This window comes from Triticum aestivum, chromosome 4A (genome assembly GCF_018294505.1).
Source record: "Triticum aestivum cultivar Chinese Spring chromosome 4A, IWGSC CS RefSeq v2.1, whole genome shotgun sequence".
NCBI classification, from domain to species: domain Eukaryota; kingdom Viridiplantae; phylum Streptophyta; class Magnoliopsida; order Poales; family Poaceae; genus Triticum; species Triticum aestivum.
In genome coordinates, this window is record NC_057803.1 from 374,532,325 (window position 1) to 374,539,345 (window position 7,021).

Genomic DNA, 7,021 nt, shown 5'->3' on the forward strand with positions numbered 1-7,021 from the left:
CCGCTCAGGCGGTGCTACCGCAATGACGTGCGGTACTACCGCGTGAGGAGTGCATGGTACTTCCGCACCCAGCATGGCAGAAATTTTTTACTGCCGCCTGGGGGAGCGGTACTAAAGCCACGGTGCGGTACTTCCGCCCGGGGCGGTACTACCGCAATGACATGCGGTACTACTGTGCGATCAAAGGGCGTGGGGGTTAAACACGGGCAGGGGGAGTTCTAACTCCCCCATACCCATTCTTCTCTCTCCCCACTCCGTCTCTCTCTCTCTCTCTCTCTCTCTCTCTCTCTCTCTCTCTCGCTCAAGAACGGCGCCGGAGGTCCTCGCCGGATCTGCGTCTCCGGCCGCTCTCCTCGGATTCCAACCGGTGGGATCGTTCCCCACCACTCCCTCTTGCCATGGATCAAGGTTTCTCCCCAATCCCTTCCTTTTTCTTGTTCGTCTTGTTGTTTTTAGGTCTTGGGGAGATGCAAGTTGTTCGTGAGATTTTAGGTCAAATCTTTGCAAGAGTCGGGTATAGGAGAGTGGTTTTGTGTAGTGATGGTACTTGCTTTAGTTGTCCCGTGATGGATTTGATCGACCATAGTACCGCGTGTTGACACGGTTGTGCTCAGATCTCCATGGCCATTACGTATCTGCAACCGTGCGGTACTACCGTGCGTCCGGTACTACCGCCCTGCTAGTGCGGTACTACCGCTCCTCGGAGCGGTACTACCGCACGTGGCGCAACACACGCTACTACCATTGTCTCAAATCCCTCCTGTGGCACTTCTCACGTACTATGTCTACTTGTTTCACCCATTTTTCTTTTGTGATCTTTGCATTGATCCTTCTCGCGTTTCGTGTGTGTTTGTTTTGTGGTGTGTGTTTTAGGTGGTGGCTCAGGTGCTCCGGCTCGCCGCTCCAATCCAAGCTGTAACACGGGATCCAAGCATATGCGCAACTCAGAGGCAGCAGAGGGCTCCAATGCCCCCCAACGCAGAACCAAGACCACCACCACCAAAGAGAAGGAACCCACCATGGGTATGGATGAGATACCTCTTGCTGAGTTCATCGCTCGGAGGAAGACCAATCCATATGGAAACCCTCGTGCCAACTTTCGAGGGAATGAGCTATTCTAGACCAAGCAACAGAATCTCATCTTTCTAGATGTCATCAAGGCCAAGCAAAACACCTATGTGGAGGTGAAGTGGATCAACATGCATCACATGAGGCAAGATAAGCATCGGGAATACTTTGGTGAAGCTTTAGACCTCGTGGAGCAATTTGGCATTGAACATATCATCTCATTCCACAAAGACTTTGATCCTGAGATCATTGCTCAGTTCTTTGCCTCAGTGCATTTTCATCCCAATGAGGACAGGACCATGACTTGGATGACCAATGGTCGACAGCTGACTGCTACTTGGAAGGAATTCATGACTTTGCTTGGGGTTCCGGATGAGGGGCTCGCCACACCCCAAGGTGTTCGCCCTCATGCCAATTCTGAGTATGCAAACAAGAACAAGCTTTTGCCCTTCTATGTGGAGAAGAAGCTCTCCAATAACAAGACAACTTGGGTACTCAACTCCTTTCTCGACATCATGCACCGGATCTTCCGCAACACTCTCTTCCCACGCATTGGGGACAAGGACAAGGTGCATGCCTATCTTGTGGATATGATGCTCCTATGTGCAGACGCTTGCAACTTTCAAACACTACCACTTGATGTCTCACATATCATGTGGAATGAGCTTCGGTTTGCGGTCTACAACCGCAAGGTCCCCATCTATGGACCTTATCTGTTTCAGTTGATCTTAGCAACTTGGGAGCAGCTCTACCCTCTGGATGATTTTGAGGCCCCTAGTTGGATCCGGCATGAGCCCATCAACCTCCGTATCAAGACTCAGTGGGTCAACACTACCTCTCGTGCTGATGCTGTGGCTAACATGGACGTGGGTGCAGATGAGCATGAGGAGGAGGCAGCAAACGAGGAAAACTCTGAGGGCTACACCCCTCCCACTTCTGAGCCATCTTGGGCTAAGTGACTGAAGAACAAGATGAAGATGTTATTCTATATGCAGGCAAAGGGGCAGTACAAGACCCATGTGGCTTCCAAGGAGACTCGCCGCCGCGACAAGCGGATTTTCAGGACCTTCGGCGAGAACATCTCCAGCGGGTCAGAGGAGGGCGTCACCCCAGAGGCAGAATGGATCGCCAAGCAGGTTTATCACTGGATGGAGTCTGAGGAAGAGTCTGTCCCAGCTGCCGAGTCTGACGGGGAGCGAGCGAGTGACTACTCAGATTGAGCCACCCCTTCTGTTGTAGGTGTCCTCTCTGCCTTTTTGGTGTCTCGATGCCAAAGGGGGAGAGACTGTAGGATTTGCGAGTTGTGTCGTGTTTGGTGTTTGGGTCAGTTGAACTTTGTTTATGTCGTTTTCTTTGGTTTGCTTTGGTTTGTGCTTGTGAGTCCTTCTATCATATGGTGTAAGACATATGCACTCTATCGTACCGTAGTGAGCTTAATCTATCTTGTGCTTATTTCATTATGTTATTTCCTATCTTGCTTAGTTTTAGCCCTATTGCAAGATATGCCATGTCTATAAAATATAGGGGGAGTGTTGATCCTAGTATGTGTGCCGTGCAGTCCAAAGCACTCATCAAGATGGCACACATCTAGGGGGAGCCCCGCTATATTTTAGAGACTTGGGGTTTACCCTTGCTCTTTGCATTATACTCTTGTGCAGATCCCGTGTTGTCATCATTCCACCAACAAGGGGGAGATTGTAAGGGCATTTTATCCCTTAGTTGGTTTTGGTGATTGATGACAATAATTTTGCGGACTAATCATGTGCATCGAATATTTCAGATATATATTGACTAAGGAACAAGATGATTTGGTTCCCCTCGAAGGCTATGGAAGACGGCATTTCTCTTCGTTTCTTTTCGGTGATATTGAGTCGTAGGGGAGCCGTACTATTAAGAGGGGGTCCGCGTTGGAAAGGGTGGGTGGATTCATCACGTACACATCTTCCTTTGTACCTCCTTTTCTTCTAGCCTTTTGAGCTTCCTATGTTTTCCTTGTCTATGCAGATATTGCTCGTGCTTGCTGAACTAGGGCGTGCGGTAGTACTGCTCCTTTGAGCGGTAGTACCGCAGGCCCTTGCGGTAGTACCGCGGTGCGGTAGTACCGCAAGTGCCCACGGTAGTACCGCTTCCTGGCACGGTAGTACATTTTATCGTACATTTTACCGCTTCCTTCCACGTCTAGGTTGCTCAAACACCCATAGTGCATTTTGGGCTGGTCTGGTCTCTGCTGCATGGACGGTAGTACCGCGGGCCCTGCGGTAGTTCCGCGTGCCCCTACGGTAGTACTGCGCCTCTGGTACGGTAGTACCGCACTGCGCAGGCTGAGTTGGTGGATAATGGTTGGATTTGTTCTTATACTATATAAGGGGTGTCTTCTTCCTCTAGTTGATTACCTCTTCCACCTCTAAGCTCCATTTTCGCCCGATATCTCTCCCTAGCCAATCAAACTTGTTGATTTTCTCGGGATTAGTTGAGAAGGCCCCGATCTACACTTCCACCAAGAGAAATTTGAATCCCCCACCAATCCCTAGCGGATCTTGTTACTCTTGGGTGTTTGAGCAACCTAGACGGTTGAGGTCACCACAGAGCCATAGTCGATTGTGGTGAAGCTTCATGGTGTTGTTGGGAGCCTCCGATTAAGTTGTGGAGATAGCCCCAACCTTGTTTGTAAAGGTCCGGTCGCCGCCTCCAAGGGCACCAATAGTGGAATCACGGCATCGCGCATTGTGTGAGGGCGTGAGGAGAATACGGTGGCCCTAGTGGTTTTTTAGGGAGCATTGTGCCTCCACACCGCTCTAACGAAGACGTACTTCCCCTCAAAAGGAAGGAACTTCGTAACACATCCTCGTCTTCACCGGGTCCACTCTTGGTTATCTATCACCTTTACTTGTGCAAGCTTATTAGTGTTACTTCTCTTGCTTGCTTGTGTGTTCGTTGTTGTTGCATCATATATGTTGCTCACCTAGTTGCACATCTAGACAACCTAATTTTATGCAAAGTTTAATTTGGTAAAGAAAAGCTAAAAAAATTTAGTTGCCTATTCACCCCCCCCCCTCTAGTCAACCATATCGATCCTTTCAATACCCGGTATAGTGAAGTCCATAACTCACAGTACCTTTCAAATAGCACATTATTCTCTCAAGTGCATGCCAATGAAAATCTCCCGGATTTAAAACAAACCGGCTTAGTTTACTTACAGCAAAGAGATATAAGGCCTCATAGCACTAGCCAGATACATAAGCGAGCCAATGATTTGAGAATATCTCAATTGATCATTTATTCTCCTTGGTTCTTCCAAATCAAAACACTCGGATCATAAGGTGTTGGAGAAGTTTTGCGATCTGAATAGCCAAAGCGATCCAGAACCTTCTCCACATAGTGAGACTGCAACAGAGTGATCCTGCCATCACCACCTCTTAAAAGCTTGATGTTCAATATAACATCAGCTACCCCATGGTCTTTCATCTCAAAGTTTTGATTCAGAAAATCTTTCAGTTCCTCAATGACCTTGAGATTTGTTCCAAATATAAGTTTGTCGTCAACATACAAAACATAATGCAACTCCCTCGCCCCCACCATGGCGATAGTACACACACTTGTTGGCTTCGTTTGCAACAAAGCCCGTAGATGTCAAAGTTCTTTTGAACTTCTCGTGCCAATGCTTAGGTGCTTGTCTCAAACCATACAAAGATTTCAACAACTTACACACTTTTCCTTCATGACCATCTACTGCAAAACCATCTATAACATCCCAAATTTTATAAATTTGGAATGTTAATAGAGCATTCATATTTTGATGCATTGTTTGTCTTTTTGTTAATATTTGGTTCATTATTCAACTCAAGGCAAAATGTTGGAGCGGATATAACATGACTTATCCCCTGTTAAAAAGATGTTGATACCGTTCATAATATTATTTAAGGTTCATAGTATTTACTTTTTGTAAATATAGAATCTCAAACTATTTTATATATTGTTATAATGCTCTTTGTTGTCTTGTATTGCATAAAACAATTTTCCCAAATTTTTAATAGAGTTATAAAAATGTTCATTGTTTTATATAGTAGTTATAATATTGGTCTGTGTATTATGATATTTTTTATATGAAGTACTCTGGTATTTTCTTTTAGCCAATACCTTCCGTGTATAGTATACCATTTTTTTGCTAGAAGATATTCTATTTATTTAGTTTCTTCGCCCGCATGGGTTACGCACGCAGCAGCAGCGGCTGACCAGCAGGCCGGCCCATTTCCCCGCTCAGGCCGAAGCCCAAAACCGCAACCCCTTTTCCTTCTGTTTTTTTCTCTCTTTTTTTCTTTCTCCCGCTGACAAGGATGGCCCGCATGTCATCTTTCTCCACTGTCGCGTTCTTCCTGGAGAGCACTCCCGATCGAAATCCTCCTTGTTTCGGCTTGGATCTTGTCTCTCACGCACGCCCTACTACCTAAAAATATTTCCCTACCTCTTCTCCTTAGATTTTCCACAAAATTTTCACCTCCCGTGCCCTAGAGCGCCCGGTCGGATCTCGCCGGAGTTCGCTGCAGTAGGAGCGCCCCGCTGGTTGATTCCGTCGCGTATCTAGGTTCCCAGCATCCATTTCCCTTATGGTTTGATTCGCCTTGGTCTCCCCTCTCTCCCTCATCTCTTATTCTGCACAGGGAGATACCACATCGAGCCCTTGGACCTCCGCCCGAAGCTTAATGGATGAAGATCCGCTCCAGCCGGTCATTGTCACCACAGGGGCAGGCCCCAATCGTCTCCGAGGTCACCTAATTCATCTCTGTGGCATTCTGCACCCGTCGGTGATCTCTACGTAGCCGAAGGGCCCCTGTAGCCGTCGCTCGCATCACTACCAAGCCGCCCGTGCCGTTCTTCTCCAAGTCCGGCGACCACCCAGACCCTGTTTCTGGTGAGCAATCCCATCCGTTCGATCTCTCTCTGACGTCCGAGATTAGATCGCCCATATTTTTTCTCGAAACGTTTTCCTTTAATTTGCACCAGTTCACCGTTTAGACTTTAGACCTTGCAGCGAACAGCTTCCCAGCAAGCACTGGGTGCCACGTGGCACATCCACAGCAGCAGTGGTAGTTCTTCCCAGAACGCTGTTATGGTATAATTTTCTTTGCACATTTCATATCACATTTTCATTTTGGTATATCTTGAGATCTATAACACCAAATTCATCGATTCTTTTTCCTGTGTACTCACATTGACCAGGGGCATATAGTAGATCCAAATTTTCATATTTTTGAACTGTTTAAATTTGAATTTGCTCAAATTTGAATTTAACCTTTCAGAGGTCGTATCTTTCAAACCATTGATCAAAATTAGTTGATTCTTTTTGCATTGTGATCTTACTAGAATCTAGATAATATATACCTACTGATATGTTTCTGTTATTGGAGTTTTATTTGAATTCCTTGTTGTTTACTTCATTTTATTGTTATGTGAATATTGTTTATTTATTTGTGCCTTCTTTAATCGTATAGATTGTCCGGAGTGTGAGGCGGATCGGAATTAATCGTTAGAGTACTTCAGCATCGTTCTAGGCAAGTTTGCACTTTTGATTATGCCCATCCTATATTTCTACTATGCATGGGTGGTTTTTATGCTAGGACTTGTGCTTGGTTTGATCTGTATGTTCTCTATTGTCATATTCTGATATTGATTGTATTATGTGATGGTGTGATCAACTTGCTATGATAGAACAATAGAGTGATCCATGAAAGTGGTGAGTGTTTATAGTCGTAGGCTCGAGATTATTAACCAGGTGAATGCATCACTGGCAGAGCGCTCTATTGTCCCTAGAGAACGCGTCATTGACATAGCGCACTCGAGGCGAGGTATAGTTTTCGGAACATAAATCAGGTGAATGTGTCCTTGGCAGAGCGCTCTATTGTTCCTAGAGAATGCGCCACCGACAGAGCGCACTTGAGAGACTTCTGGAGTTCTT

The 7,021-nt window shown here is 46.2% G+C and overlaps 1 long non-coding RNA gene across 1 annotated transcript; it reads left to right on the forward strand.

Moving 5' to 3' along the window:
• The first annotated feature begins 5,511 nt into the window (after nt 1–5,511).
• Nucleotides 5,512–6,691, forward strand: LOC123082016 (uncharacterized). The gene is made up of 3 exons (XR_006438908.1): nt 5,512–5,977; nt 6,089–6,178; nt 6,558–6,691. It is a non-coding gene; the product is annotated as an uncharacterized lncRNA (long non-coding RNA).
• The last annotated feature ends 330 nt before the right edge of the window (nt 6,692–7,021 follow it).